Genomic DNA, 17183 nt, shown 5'->3' with positions numbered 1-17183 from the left:
AGCAGCATGTGAAGATGAAATCTACTTCAGTGTTCTCGTGTCTGAAGAGGAGGAATGCGTCTCTTGCATTTCAACTAAACACAGGTTATTAAAAACAATCCATCTCGCACGGTGCTTTGAGAACGTATGATGCTCATTACAAGACTTTTAGTTTCTGGAGACAACACTTGCTGAGCAACTGAACAAAGGTCCTGCAGACACCGTCACTCGGTCCTCTCCATCTTCTCTAGGAATAGCAACTCTTTCCATTGTCCATTTTGGATTTCATGCCATCTTTCTTATATTTAGGTCTGGGAACAAACCGCTCACCAGGGACGTGCACAGACATTTGGAGGGGCTGTTGCTCTAAACTGGAAAAAGGGCCTCCCCCCGAAAAAGACCTTTTGAAAATTGTAACTTGTTTTTAATGTAAAAGAAACCAAACGATTATTACATTGACTAAATTGAACAGTAAATTCATATCTCATGACAAAATAAGCTAGGCGACTACTTGCATTCGGTGACTTGATTTTAAAAATGAAAACCAGGGACATTTTTTGTTTAGCGGTCCATATCTCATTAAAATATCTAATGTTAGTAACTATTAAAGACAACATGGGGACACTTCTGTTCTAATGTAGTTTGACCATTGTAACTGCTGCGCAGATATACTGATAAAATAGGGCCTCTAACTAATTACCTTAAATAAACTCACTAATTAATGAAGCCAGTTCAATACACATTATTCTTATTCTTATCATTCTTTATGAGCGCAGTAACGGTAAGGTATCTAATTACTTATTTATGTAGTATTCCATAACTTAATAACAGAGATGGTCAAACTAAAGTAGAGACATGGCAGAAATCCTACAATGAAGCGGGACATTGAACTGTTCACTCGTGAGAGGGCGATCAAGAAAAGAGAGCGAGCGGCCCCGTTGAGGTGAAAAGACACAGAAAGACAGAAGCACAATAACAACAAGTAGGCTAAGTTCAGGTGGTTTTTTGTAAATAACCACCGGTATCAAGAGGAAGTAAAGTCCCCTGGTTTGTCCCTTATACTCTAACGGCCCGTCCACACACAGGCATGAAAAAAGTCTTTCAAAACTTCGCCCATTCACTTGAATGGGGTGACGTAATCTTCGCCAAACTGCATTGTGGGGGGCGGAGCATGGCTTTGCAAGCATCGTGAGCATCAAAAGTTGAGCAATGTTCAACTTTTGATGCTCCCGATGCTTTCGAAGCTTGCATCAGCCAATCAAATCCCGTTTATGCAAATCCCGTCAGTACAAGCGCTAGCCAATCAAACCGCGTGCAAGCTGGGAGAGCCAGACCGCAGTTCATTTCCTCATATTCCAAACGAGATATTACGGTAGCAAATCACCCGGTTCTTTACGACCAGAACTATTTACTGGGATACAAACTGGAGGAACCAGGCATGGAGGGAGGTGGCAGAGACAGTGGGTGAAACTGGTAGGTTTTTCGCCTGTTTGGAGAGTTTATATCCAGTTTACTTTGTTTTAACATTGCTATTGCTTTGTATGTCGGGGGCGGGAGATTCATGTGATTGGTTGTTGGTCGCGTTGCTCGCAGAAAATCGCCAAGCTTCAGACACGCCCAGCATCAAGATTTTTCAAGATTTTTTTCATGCCTGTGTGTGGACGGGCCGTAACTGCCATGAGACAACTCAAAGTCAAGTTACCAAAATCCGACACTGAGGTGGTCTTAACGCACCGGCAGATGACAGCGCTGACAAAGTGTGTTTCCCACAACGAGACGCTACGATACTAATTGTGGAATCATCATGTTGATTCGGCCACAACAGAAAAAAGAAAAACAAACTCTCGCTCTCTCCAGAGGGGCATGTCAGCCAAAAAGGCCAAACGGGCCGTTGCCCGGGCAACATTAGCCCGTACCTGTGCACGTCCCTGCCGCTGACTGCAGTCTCTCTAAGACTTTACTGTATGTTCTACTGTGTATGACACATTCTCATTGTATGTACATTTAATGGAGGATAAAGTATCTGAAAAAAAGTTTACATGTGTACCTTAAGATGATTTAATGACTTGAAAAGACTAAAGAAACAAACTCCATCTACCGACACAGGATTTACTTTCAATGCCAGCCAATGTTCTGAATGTGTTTCAAATGTCCTCTCTTGGAAGAAAGTGAGATAAGGCCTGTGTGTGTGTGTGTGTGTGTGTGTGTGTGTGTGTGTGTGTGTGTGTGCGTGCGTGCGTGCGTGTGTGTGGGTGGGTGTGGGTGTGCGTGTGTGTGCGTGTGTGTGCGTGTGCGTGTGCGTGTGTGTGTGTGTGTGTGTGTGTGTGTGTGTGTGTGTGTGTGTGTGTGTGTGTGTGTGTGTGTGTGTGTGTGTGTGTGCGTGCGTGCGGGGGGGTTCAATTAACCACCGTGGGCCCTGAGCGCCCTTTAGACTCCTTGTGACTGCCTGCCCTGTGAGGAATGTGTTTTAAGGCTCGCTTGAGTAGTAATGCAGGATATTATAACAACAAAAGGACAGATCAGCACTTTGAGAGGATGCAAGCACTGCAAGTCCGGATGAGAGAGGCAGGAGAGGAGAGAACATTTTTAAAGGTCAGTGCCAGGCAGGCAGTTTAAACAGCTGCAGACAGAGAGATGTACTTACAAATCTAATTATGGAGGTATTGAATAAAACATGACAGAGGAATCACTTCACTTACTATATATTTATCAACCCTGGTGACCATAGCTCAAAGAAAGTCCAGCTTTCAATAGTCATATTGATTAAAGATGTTGCTTTGCAATAATATTGGAGCAATATGTCATGCCTAAAAAGCACGAGACCTGGTTAGGTTTCAGGGAAATGTGTAATTATAATCAAGGTGATGGCGCATTTCGTTAGATGGCATATTAGGGCTATTGTAGGGGAATAGAAAATGAAATAAATAACATGCAGTCTGGAGAGAGGGTCGTTTTCATTGAACAACTCACACATTATGAGACAAAAACAACCACAAATGAGCTGAGAGTGAGGTGTCACAAACTAATGAGAAAACCAATCGTCTCTCAGTCAGTGTTGTCTGACAGAAGCCGTCCAAAAACTGACTTTTTATCCAGTTTTAAGCCACATTTTACCATTTTTGGGGGCTTTTTTTACTCAGAGAAACGAGCAAATGTTAGCCTTTAGCTCGTAGCCCTTCGCTCCAGTTTCCTCCGGGGAAACACCGATTTTAAACGTGAACCTATTTTATTCAGTGTTATTACAGGTTTTAATCAGAGGCTCTGTTGTTTAGGAGAAGAGGCAACTTACGAGGTTAATCTGTCCTCAAGTAAAATCTTTTTACACGTAAGGGTGCGAAGTTAACAGAGAAACAAGCTAGGCTAATGTTAGCGGCAGCCGAACAGCGGGTCGGGAGAAACTCAGATTTCTATCCTCAAGCTGAAATGTTATTGACTGTTTTAATATCCGAGAGGAGACTTCAAAACCTCCATGCACCATGAACACTGAAGGAAAGAGGTTGAAGACTACAACTCCCATGATGCCACGCTGCACAACAACCCCCAACAAAAATATTTTACTGCAGTTTTTAGTGAAATCGTGTACTAATACTTGCAGAAATAATCGAGGCATTTGTTTTAGAGATGAGGCAACTTTCTTTTTGTCTTCTTAAACACTCCTGCATGATGGGATCTTACGTTAAAGACTACAACTCCCATGATGCCACGCTGCTTCACCACACTAAACGAACAGATTCTGCTGCTGTTTTCGTTGAAATGTTGTGTGTTTAAGTGCTTAGACTTGCAGGAATCAGTGAGTGTCTTCTTCTGTTCAGCAGGAGTTTTAAAGTGCAGCTCACCTGCTTCATGGTGTCCTTTGAATTGAGGGCCTCAGGCAGTGGAGTCTAGGAGAAACAGGAAGAGAGACTTTATCAACACTGAGACATTTCTGCAGATCCAAAGCCTCTGACATAAAGCAGGTCACTTTCTCTCCCTCCACAGGAACTCGCTGATGGTAATCTCGCACCAAATAATCAGTCACTACCAAGCTGCACCGTGCAGATAGAAAGCATCATTATTTTCTTTTCATTTGGATGGAGGTCAACGCAAATACATTATCTCAGCCTGCGATGTGTTACCATTGTCTCCAGCGGGGTGTGTGTGGGAGTTAAGAGTGTGTGTGATGAAGTGGGTGGAAGCAGAGAAGCCTTTGTTGGGTGATAATGTTGCTTTTAACTACAGTACAGACTATCCTTTTCACACTCAGAGCCATTTGAATATTACATGCACTGCAACGGCTGCAACATATGTAAACATGTATTATTTTATGCATGTGCAAATATTACATAAAGTTATAAATGTTTGTTTGTTTTTTGAGTCATTTATTGGTACATTTAAGTCAATAATTGTAATCAGAATTAGAATACCATAGTTACTTGCCATTTGTACAACGCATGGCTTAGAGATTAGGATAAAAAAAGTATTTGCGATTATTTTGATGAATTTTGCAATCGTAACGTGATTCCTAATACTGAACGGCTTGATTGAACGATTATGCTGCTTGATAGTATTTCACATATTGCACTTAATTATTATTATCGGATTTAAGGTGAGTTTTAATAGAATACAAATATGCCAAGTGCTCTTAGTGTGGAAACCACAAATAGGCATGCTGTGTTTTCTAATTAAATACAATTACATCAAACAGATGAAGGATTATATCATCCACAACAATACTAAAACACATAAAGATGTTATGTCTTCAAAGCTTTTTTCTTAAAAGTCAAAATATTTTTTTCCTCAGGGAAACAACTTTATAATTTTTTTTAAATAATATTAATATTTGCTGACCGACATAATTATAAAATGTCCCTTCTTTGATGGGATTTTGGACAACCATAACACCAGACTTTCCTATAATAATGTAAAGTCTTTAAAGATATGATCAATGAACCAATCTTCTTGGTGTGAGATCAATGAACTAATACTGAATATTTAACACACAAAGTCAAAGAGCCGTTTACATTTCTGAATGCACAGACTGGAGGCCAGGTGTGTCTGATGACCTACTGCCACTCTGAGCTCTGATTGGCTGTCTGTGCACCTGCTGCTGAAGGCCAGCTCATTCAGTGTGTGGTTAGCAGAAGTTACAGAAAGATAATAGGCCTAACTGTGGTGTGGATTATCAAGAAAAAAAAACATTCAAAAGCCGATCTCTTCAGGAAAAAGTGCGATAAAACATCTCTCTGCACACAAACCAAACCTCTGTTAAAAAACAGCAGATGTAACGTGCAGCAGTGGAAACGTGGCTAAACTGCTAAATATCTGAGAATACAGTTTTTAAGCTCCCAGTGTTTTAGTTTTTCAGAGATAGTCAAGTACAGGACAAGCATGTTTCTGACAGGATTACTATGCATCCAAAACATGTCGCTGTCCACCAACCGCGATGCAACGCTGCAAACCAAACAAACCAAACCTCTGGTAAAAAAACAGCAGATTTAACGTGGAGCGGCTCTGCGGGGAAAACATGGCTGACTTTCATCTTCTCATAAAAGACAATTGTAATGCATCCGTTAATGTTTCATTCGGCTGGAACAATAGTTTTTTTTTTAATATAAACTGGTCAAAAACTGAATTTCTGGATCTTTCTGAGAGGATTACGACACATGGAGGCAGCGCTTAGAGAAATCTGAGCAGAGCAGAACAGGTAGGCTATGTACACAAACACTTTATCACCTGTTGGAAATGTGTGGGTGAAGCGGGGGTGAAGACGTACTCAGATCGTTTACTTGAGTAAAAGTAGAAGTACTCCGATTTTGTACTTGAGTAAAAGTACTCAGATCTTGTACTTGAGTAAAAGTAGAAGTAGCCTACTCCGATTTTGTTCTTGAGTAAAAGTAGAAGTACCAGAGTGTAGGAATACTCGGTTTCAGTAAAAGTCCTGCATTCAAAATGTTCCTCAAGTAAAAGTAGAAAAGTATTCTCATCAAAATATAGTGAAAGTAGCGACAGTAAAAGTAGTCATTGTGCAGATTGGTCCATTTCAGAATAATAGATATGATATGTTTTATAATGATTGATCATGAAAGTGTTCTCAAAGCTGGTAAAGGTGCAGATAGTTTGAATGACTTTGTATTAGCTGGTGGATTTACTCCAGGTGGAACTAAAGTCTGATTTAACACTTGGTTATATTTCACATCATTCATCCAGATCTGTGAAGTAACTAAAGGTATTAAATACATGTAGTGGAGTAGAAGTACAAGTCCCTCAAGTTATGTACTTAGTTACTTACAACACTGCTACTATCCTTGTTTCTGCAGAATATTTAACAAAGGTGTTATTTGTGTCTCCTTTTTGTGATTTGTTTGTTCATATTTGTTATGATCCCTTTTCCAAAGCCAATAAGTCTCATTAAATGTCAGTCATACACAAATCACCCCCTATTTTAAAGCAATTACTAAGATTAACATGTGGCTTTATAAAGTAGTCTTAGTCTGGAGCTCACAAAAATAAATAAAACTGATTTATAGCCCCATATTTCACTTCCTCACATCATTGGGTTCCTCATAGAGAATATGTTATCTATGGTATGGGAACATGTACATGTGCTAAATGTAAAATATGCACAGTATACAGCTTCCATTCAAAAGTACAGTATCTGGGTGTATTGATCAGGAAGCCTCTCTCTGATGCTCTGTGTGATAAGTGCCTCCAGAATCTTTATCTGATGCCTGCAGACACACAGGTCACATGAATGGCACGTCGCCAACTGCTTTAACTGACTCATAAAAACACAACTCATTAGACTGTTATGGAGTTGAAAAAGATTGAACAACATGATACAAGTTTCACACCGAGCTTCTTTATGTGCATGACTGAATATGACCCAATAAAAGTGCACCAGCAACCAAAACAACACCTGGTGTCGAAACTCAGAAACAATGCGTAATACTTTATGAATGTGAGGTATGTTATTCAACTGAGTCTTCATGACTCGGCACTGAAAGCACAACAAGGATAGAGGGATGATCCCAAACATCTCCTAAAGATGACAGAACATAGAGCTCAGTTTGTCCTGTAATTAAAACAGAGAAGGAATAAGTAAATGCCTCAATGCCAGTCTGCTGTAAATGTTGACTTTATGACTAAATTAAAGAGGTCCTATTCTGCTTCTTTTTTCTTCCTGTAGTGTGTTCTATAGGTTTTAGTGCATGTAAATGGTCTGCAAAAGCTAAAATCCCTATGTTCCCTCCAGAGGGAGTTTCTCTCCAACACACTACCTCCATTGGACTAAAAAAAGTGACATCGCTATGTAACACTTGAGCTCCTATTGGCTAGCGCTCCAACACGATACGTGATAGGCTAAGGGGCGGGGCATCTCTAAAAAGTTGATTAATCACAACAGAGCCGGCCAGCTAACCAATCAGAGCAGACTGGGCTCTGGTTTCAGACAGAGGGTGAAAAGAGGTGCTGCAGCACAGGCATTATGAGAAGAATAAAGAGCTTTTTGAACATTAAAGCATGGAGACATGTAGAGACACTACATACTGATATACACCTGAACATCAGCAGGAGAGGACTCTCTAAAGTAGAGACACTACATACTGATATACACCTGAACATCAGCAGGAGAGGACTCTTTAAAGTAGAGACACTACATACTGATATACACCTGAACATCAGCAGGAGAGGACTCTTTAAAGTAGAGACACTACATACTGATATACACCTGAACATCAGCAGGAGAGGACTCTCTAAAGTAGAGACACTACATACTGATATACACCTGAACATCAGCAGGAGAGGACTCTTTAAAGTAGAGACACTACATACTGATATACACCTGAACATCAGCAGGAGAGGACTCTCTAAAGTAGAGACACTACATACTGATATACACCTGAACATCAGCAGGAGAGGACTCTTTAAAGTAGAGACACTACATACTGATATACACCTGAACATCAGCAGGAGAGGACTCTTTAAAGTAGAGACACTACATACTGACATACACCTGAACATCAGAGGGAGAGGACTCTTTAAAGTAGAGACACTACATACTGATATACACCTGAACATCAGCAGGAGAGGACTCTTTAAAGTAGAGACACTACATACTGATATACACCTGAACATCAGCAGGAGAGGACTCTTTAAAGTAGAGACACTACATACTGATATACACCTGAACATCAGCAGGAGAGGACTCTTTAAAGTAGAGACACTACATACTGATATACACCTGAACATGAGCAGGAGAGGACTCTTTAAAGTAGAGACACTACATACTGATATACACCTGAACATCAGCAGGAGAGGACTCTTTAAAGTAGAGACACTATACACCTGAAGATCAGCATGATATGGTCGCTTTAACAAGAAGCATATATTTTGGCATAAAAGGGTTCTTTTTTTATGCAGATCCCGTATTTGTACAACAGATGTTCCCAGAGGAAAGACAACCATACATAAAGTCAGTGCATTTGCCATTTTATGGTGTTTAGTATGCTGTGAACTTTACTCTTTGCATAAATCTTGTTATTGGCCTGCATGCGATGACATCTCTTGTGTAATTAATCATATGTAAGATAACCTGAGCAAACACACTTGGTGCAGCAGCAACGAGTCAAACAGCTCATGTGACGTATAACAATATGTGCTCCATGTTACATCCAGAGATTAAGAAGTTGTCAAACTGGCAGTACATCATTGTTGCGTAAATACTGAACTATGATAGACTATAATTGCAGTTACACCTCTTTAGCTGCGGTGATATGTAGAGATTCACAGTTGACCTGTTGAAAGTAAATGTAGAGACTTCCTGTGACCTGGGCTCTTTGTGCATTCTTTACAAACTCCACTGAAGTCGTACTGAAAGGTGAACAATACACAATACGCTATTTATAACCTGAGTGTACTAAGAAATAGACATTGTTTCTTCCTTCTCGTGTGCCCCCACGCCCAATCTGCTGAAACAATAGACGATGTGCTCCAGACCGAGACGAATTTATCCTGGAATATAAATAAAGTTTCTGTTTTGGAGACTTGAGCAGGAGTTTACAGGATGTGAGGTTAGCTAAACACCCATGCACATACTCACATTTCACCTTCTCTCTCTCTCTCTCTCTCTCTCTCTCTCTCTCTCTCTCTCTCTCTCTCTCTCTCTCTCTCTCTCTCTCTCTCTCTCTCTCTCTCTCTCTCTCTCTCTCTCTCTCTCTCTCTCTCTCTCTCTCTCTCTCTCTCTCTCTCTCTCTCTCTCTCTCACACACACACGCGTACCTTTTGCTACCTAAAGTGTTTTTTAATGCTAATAAGTTCTTTTTGTAAAGTAGGCTACTCACTTATGTGTACACTGTAAGAATTACTACTTTTACTTAAGATAATAATCAGAGTACTTGTTCCACCTCTGGAAAATATTAATAAGCAGATTCATCGATAATGAAGATAATAAATGTTTATTAATTAAAGTAATCTCCTGATCCTCTTCCTGCACCACCTGCAGCTAACAGAGCCACAGTTATCCCTCCGCGGTAAAGTAGACCCGCATACCCAGCTGATGCCTCTGATGGTCGGGCTCTCCCCTGCGGATCGGTCCGGGAACACTCGGTAGTTGTGAGTCCGAAACAGATGCATCTTGTCTCAGATCCAAACTAGCGACGAACTACTTCCCCCGGCAAAATCCTCCGCAGCTCCAGACATTATCATTATTATTATTATCATCGGGAAAAAAGTAGATCCTCCTCTCAGGGCTCAGGAGTGTGCTCAGGAGTCCGCATGATGTCCCTCTGAAGCCCGCAGGACTCTGCAGCTCAGACCCGGACCTGCCTCCTCCTCACTCACACACTCACATGCTCACACACTCATGGTGAGGAGGAGCGCAGTATGCAGCCATCCGTCACACACACACGGGCACGCTGCCGAGCTGCGTGTGCGCGCTTTTACACGCATCCTCTGGCATCTCAGCGACTAATTAATGTGTGTTTGATTTAATTACCTTGACATCGATGCATTGTGAGTCCGAGTGAAGGAACAAGTGCACACGTTGTCCGTTTTTTATTATTTATAAGATCTACAAGATTTCTTTTTAATTTGTAAATGTCAGTGATGGCAAAATCCAACAAAAAAATGTGGTGAAATTTTACCCAAGATGAATGACAAAATAAATGATTGATAATGATCAGAATAGTCTTATTTTTAAATAATGATTCAAATATTTATCTGAAAAAATAAAAGCCATTTCTGGTGTAGATTTAAAAAAAAAAAATTAGAATAAATAAATCCTGGTCAACAAAGAGGTGATTATTGTAAACACGTTTATTTTAGTGTTGTTTATTTTTTGAGGAATTAAATCATGTTCTTGGAATTGTATTTATTTACAAAACATTTTAAAAATATCGTTTTCTCGAAAAAGTTACAAGAAAAAAACCAAAATTACATAAAAATATATTTTGAATTTTAAATTATATTTTGACCTTTGCATTAAACATTACGAATTTTAAATACTATCAATGTAAATACAATGGTTAGTTAAGATAAATTAGTTGACTCAATTCAGGCTTCATCACCAAGACACTTCAGATTATTAATACTAAGACACCACATATGGAAAAATGCAATTTTTTAAATATTAATTCGTATTACAATTGCACATTTTTACTAATCACTTGCATGTCTCTTAAAATAGAGCATCTGAAAAAACCATTTACCCCTGGGATAAACTAAGTATTCTGATATGAAAGTTGTATATTTCAAAATCATTTATCCTTTCTATAAAATCCTTCCTCACCAAGTTACACTGCTCTGTTTAACCTGAACACAAACCTGTAACTTCACATCACTGAATCAAGGTTATTCAACGACTACTAATGTTCCTAGACTTCACACACACTTCACACACACTTCACACACACACACACACACACACACACACACACACACACACACACACACACACACACACACACACACACACACACACACACACATACACATACACATACACATACACATACACATACACATACACATACACATACACACACACATACACTTATCAGGCTGTGCAGCTGTAGCTCAGCGCTCTTTGAGAACAGGGACTCTCAGATAAACTTCTTGAAGGGCAGGAACAGTTTTTATTTTAGAGAACAGCAACAGCGTCTCATCAGGAATGTGTTTAAAGAGTCCTCTCCTGCTCATCTTCAGGTGCATATCAGTATGTAGTGTCTCTACTTTAAAGAGTCCTCTCCTGCTGATGTTCAGGTGTATATCAGTATGTAGTGTCTCTACTTTAAAGAGTTCTCTCCTGCTGATGTGCAGGTGTATATCAGTATGTAGTGTCTCTACTTTAAAGAGTCCTCTCCTGCTGATGTTCAGATGTATATCAGTATGTAGTGTCTCTAGTTTAAAGAGTCCTCTCCTGCTGATGTTCAGGTGTATATCAGTATGTAGTGTCTCTACTTTAAAGAGTCCTCTCCTGCTGATGTTCAGGTGTATATCAGTATGTAGTGTCTCTAGTTTAAAGAGTCCTCTCCTGCTGATGTTCAGATGTATATCAGTATGTAGTGTCTCTAGTTTAAAGAGTCCTCTCCTGCTGATGTTCAGCTGTATATCAGTATGTAGTGTCTCTACTGGGACATGTCTCCATGCTTTAATGTTCAAAAAGCTCTTTATTTTTCTCATACTGTCTGTGTATGCCTGTGCTGCAGCACCTCTTTTCACCCTCTGTCTGAAACCAGAGCCCAGTCTGCTCTGATTGGCTAGCTGGCCGGCTCTGTTGTGATTGGTCAACCGCTTAGAGATGTCCCGCCCCTTAGCCTATCACGTACAATGTGTTGGAGCGCTATAGCTAGGAGCGCGAGTCATGCCACTATGTTCCGAAAGTAAACAAAGGAGACCTGTTACTGATGCATACCTTTTTTTTGGAAAATATATTTCGTAGTATTATGAATGGAAATGCCACCCTCGTGTGTGTGTGTGTGTGTGTGTGTGTGTGTGTGTGTGTGTGTGTGTGTGTGTGTGTGTGTGTGTGTGTGTGTGTGTGTGTGTGTGTGTGTGTGTGTGTGTGTGTGTGTGTGTGTGTGTGTGTGTGTGTGTGTGTGTGTGTGTGTGTGTGTGTGTGTGTGTGTGTGTGTGTGTGTGTGTGTGTGTGTGTGTGTGGACTCACCCCTCCAGGTGTGCAGCGCCTCAGTGGAGAGCAGATAGATTTCACCAGGCTCTCCATCAGGGAGAAGTCTCGAACTGTATGTGAGATAAACAAGAAATAATATGTTTATTTAAAAACCAAAGAAAAAAAACATAGGAATCAATTTGTCGAGCCGATTATCACCCGAAGCAGATCGATGTGCAGACTCTAAAATGAGGACAAGAGGCCACGCTGTGTTTAATGTGATTTACTGCAGCCTGCATACGAAGGCAGCATTTGTGATATTCACCAAAGCTACAGCGTACTTCTGGTCATTACACTCTGAAGTGTCCTCCAACAATGCAAGATACAAACTACATTTAACATGAATGACATCAATTAGTGCAAAACGCAAAAATGATTAAAGTTACGTTATGGAAACTTTCATTTAAGTAATGTTTAATACATACATACATACACACACACACACACACACACACACACACACACACACACACACACACACACACACACACGCATTGTATGAACATATAGGTTGCTGCTGAATTAAAAACAGAACAAATGAAGCAAGGAAAGTGAAAACCATGAAGCAGATTTGTGTGTGTGTGTGTGTGTGTGTGTGTGTGTGTGTGTGTGTGTGTGTGTGTGTGTGTGTGTGTGTGTGTGTGTGTGTGTGTCCTCCGAATGCTTCAACATTGAGATCGTTCACAATAAAGGAATCCAGTTGTCCTTCTCCTTCCTCCTGAGAGAACGTAGACTCGATGGTTCCTCTGATAAACAGCTGTTTGATTCCTCTCTGTTTACAGCCGTGTGTTTAATACTGTAACATATATTAAAGGGTTCGAACACACACACTGATTCCTGCAAAGCTAATCTCTACACTGGGGGATTATCTCAGATTTGATCTTGAAGAGAATTGAATGTTTCTGTGTGACGGCAGGATTGTTGATGGTCCTGTTTTTCAGTTATGAAGAAGATGGAGGGATAACGCAGACGCCCTGAACACCTGACAGTGGTCTGATGAAGTACTCAAGTTTTGTGAATTAAGACAATTTTGGGGTAGTTTTATTTTTCTTATTTGATGCATATTTATAGTTCTAGTACTCAACATTTTTGAAAATACAAATATTTAGAAAAACACAAGAATTTGAAATGTCCGATAAGAATATAAAGTAAAGACATTATAGGAAGTTAAAGGATAAATAAAAGTAAAAAAATATGTATATAAACGTACGTGGAAGTAAAATGTCCAAAAATAAGATAAAATTGATAGAAATATTAATATAAACAAAATAATTTAAAGATCACCTATCATGCCATTTTTAGGCAATAGCATAGGTCTCAGATATATACAAATATATAAAAAACATGTCTATGAAGTGTTTTGCTAAAAATACCAAACAGATCACCCATTCTAGCCATGCCTCATATCCCTCTATTTCACTTCCTGTTTCAAAAGTGCTGATTTGGGGAATAAAGCTTAAAACATTTTTAATAATTAATTTTAAAAAAAGGAGGGGTCTGAGCTCATGCGGGACCCGGCAGCTACTGTCTAAACTAAATACTGCGGTGATGAAACGCCATATCATGGATTATCAAGGATTCTCTCTGAAACAGTATGGAGCTCAAAGGCTTTCTCTCTTGCCGGTTATACCACAAGGTGAGTTCCTTTTTACTTCCTGCTTCTTCACACACATGCTCTCCAGTACAGGTTAGCTCTGAGTGTTAGCGATGCTAATGTAAACACCGACCATATTACGTCCAAAACAGTCGGGCATTGTTTCTGATAGCAACGTTTCTGATACGGCCGTGGGTCCACATTTCAGATATTACGTCATATCGGACGCAAATCTGGATCAGCTCCGTTGTTCCCCGTTTTTTAGAGATTTGGGTAAGGAGTAAAAGAGAGAGGGTTTTATTTTCTGACGCTGCGTGAGTTCCCCGACACACCGGGGACACATTGATGTATAAAAGACATCAACAAGTTCATTTTGCATGATAGGTCCCCTTTAAAATAAAATCTGTCCTCCACCTCTGCGTTGTGAGGATAAATGCTGCCCTCTGTTGAGAACACACACACTCTGCAATCTGCACTCACGTTACTGCAAGGAGTTTACAGTGTTTATAAAGTGGTTTGAATGTGAAACCGATGGCTCCACATGACCTGCATGAACAAATTACACCTTCAGCAGAACATCATGCATTGCTGTGAGTGTATTTGTTGCACCTGCAGGTCTAATTCCCCAGTTATTAAACAATTAAAGGCACAACGTTGACTTTATTTCACCGTCTTCATATTACAAATTGAGTTTTTGTTTTGTAGTAAATCTTACAAAAACATAAATAGAAGCATTATTTCATTATTTTTAAATAACTTGCCTCTTTTCTTCTGAAACCAAAGCATGCTCCATCCAGTTGTTTATAACATTGGATGTGGATGGAAACTGAGAAATCAACACAAAGTTACTTATAGTGTCTTTCAGTTCAGAGGAAAGCCTCTTTAAAGTAGAGACACTACATACTGATATACACCTGAACATCAGCAGGAGAGGACTCTTTAAAGTAGAGACACTACATACTGATATACACCTGAACATCAGCAGGAGAGGACTCTTTAAAGTAGAGACACTACATACTGATATACGCCTGAACATCAGCAGGAGAGGACTCTTTAAAGTAGAGACACTACACACTGATATACACCTGAACATCAGCAGGAGAGGACTCTTTAAAGTAGAGACTCTACATACTGATATACACCTGAACATCAGCAGGAGAGGACTCTTTAAAGTAGAGACACTACATACTGATATACACCTGAACATCAGCAGGAGAGGACTCTTTAAAGTAGAGACACTACATACTGATATACACCTGAACATCAGCAGGAGAGGACTCTTTAAAGTAGAGACACTACATACTGATATACACCTGAACATCAGCAGGAGAGGACTCTTTAAAGTAGAGACACTATATACTGATATACACCTGGACATCAGGAGGAGAGGACTCTTTAAAGTAGAGACACTATATACTGATATACACCTGAACATCAGCAGGAGAGCACTCTTTAAAGTAGAGACACTACATACTGATATACACCTGAACATCAGCAAGAGAGGACTCTTTAAAGTAGAGACACTACATACTGATATACACCTGAACATCAGCAGGAGAGGACTCTTTAAAGTAGAGACACTACATACTGATATACACCTGAACATCAGCAGGAGAGGACTCTTTAAAGTAGAGACACTACATACTGATATACACCTGGACATCAGAAGGAAAGGACTCTTTAAAGTAGAGACACTACATACTGATATACACCTGAACATCAGCAGGAGAGGACTCTTTAAAGTAGAGACACTACATACTGATATACACCTGAACATCAGCAGGAGAGGACTCTTTAAAGTAGAGACACTACATACTGATATACACCTGGACATCAGCAGGAGAGGACTCTTTAAAGTAGAGACACTACATACTGATATACACCTGAACATCAGCAGGAGAGGACTCTTTAAAGTAGAGACACTACATACTGATATACACCTGAACATCAGCAGGAGAGGACTCTTTAAAGTAGAGACACTACATACTGATAATTTACACAAATCTAAAAATAAATATTTAGATTAGAATCTTTCCACTGATTCTCCTTTAAATAAACAAACCACAGAATAAAATAGTTTAAAAAAAACGTACGTAAAGCTTAAGTGAAGGATTTTTGTTCACTTTTATGTATTTTATTGAATATTTTCGTTTGTTTCTTTCTTTCTTTTTTTAATCTGTGCATTCATGTGTTTCTACTCAGATCCTCCGGGAATGGGAGTGGGATTTCCTGCAACCGATCTACGCCCAAACATCTCTGTTGTGCCAGGCTGCGCGCGCACACACACACACACACACACACACACACACACACACACACACACACACACACACACACACACACACACACACACACACACACACACACACACACACACACACACACACACACACACACACACACACACACACACACACACACACACACACACACACACACACACACTTCCTTCCTTCCTCTCCCTTGTCCAGTTAGCAGTGACAGTGAGTGTCCCAAATGTCTCCATCATGCCTTCTTCATTTACTTTTTATTTTTAAACTTGTTTATATAAGAAAATAACACATAAATAAATCAACCAAGTAAAAAATGTATAAATAAATAATACAAATTAAATAAGAAAATAACATAAATAAATATGAAATATGGTCAAAGAGGACAAACATTTGCATAATTATAACAATAATTAGAAATATTTTAACATATTTCTTAACCTAAAGTCTGCAAACACTCCTGCTGCTGCTGCGCGTCACATGCTCATCCTTACATCACTCGTTCAGTTCAAACACACGGGCAACAACAACATCAACAAATCATTAGGAAATAAACAACTTACTTTGTCAAATAATCTGCACAACTGCTCATAAAGGTTGGTTCAAGTGACTAAAACTTTTTTATATTTGCATCAAAGTCTATTTTCCATCTGAAGAAATTAAACACATCCACACAAAGTATTATAAATCAAACTATTTCTCACTTTTTGCCTCGTGTTGATTAAAACACACTCACCTCTGGTCGTGTTTTTCACTCCGTGTGCCTCAGTCCACGCTTTCTGAGTTTTTCGCTCTCTTCATTTGAGCGAAGATGTTTCTGTTATGAGTTATAGGGAGTGGATTCAACTTCCTGTATCTCTCTGATTGGCTGTGAAGTGTGTGTGTGTGTGTGTGTGTGTGTGTGTGTGTGTGTGTGTGTGTGTGTGTGTGTGTGTGTGTGTGTGTGTGTGTGTGTGTGTGTGTGTGTGTGTGTGTGTGTGTGTGTGTGTGTGTGTGTGTGTGTGTGTGTGTGTGTGTGTGTGTGTGTGTGTGTGTGTGTGTGTGTGTCACAGTGATTTAATTTGCTTTCATTTCGCTGTGGTTTTCCTGTGACATGCTCTACACGATGCACCCTGCTGCTGCAAACAACCACAAAAACACATTTTAAAGTCTAGACATAATGTGCATTTGCTAGATTTCCATTGAAACTAGATCCATA

At 39.8% G+C, this 17183-nt stretch overlaps 1 long non-coding RNA gene across 1 annotated transcript; it reads right to left on the bottom strand.

Moving 5' to 3' along the window:
• Window positions 1–3815: 3815 nt before the first annotated feature.
• LOC307027527 lies at window positions 3816–16811 on the bottom strand. Its single transcript, XR_013804672.1, has 3 exons — window positions 16722–16811; window positions 12119–12192; window positions 3816–3860 (listed from the first exon to the last, which is right to left on the bottom strand). It is a non-coding gene; the product is annotated as an uncharacterized lncRNA (long non-coding RNA).
• Between the last annotated feature and the right edge of the window lie 372 nt (window positions 16812–17183).

This window comes from Notothenia rossii, assembly GCF_949606895.1.
Source record: "Notothenia rossii genome assembly, contig: scaffold_504, whole genome shotgun sequence".
Classification (NCBI taxonomy): Eukaryota; Metazoa; Chordata; class Actinopteri; order Perciformes; family Nototheniidae; genus Notothenia; species Notothenia rossii.
Note: the sequence above shows the minus strand (reverse complement) of the source record. Positions and strands in the feature narration are given on the sequence as shown.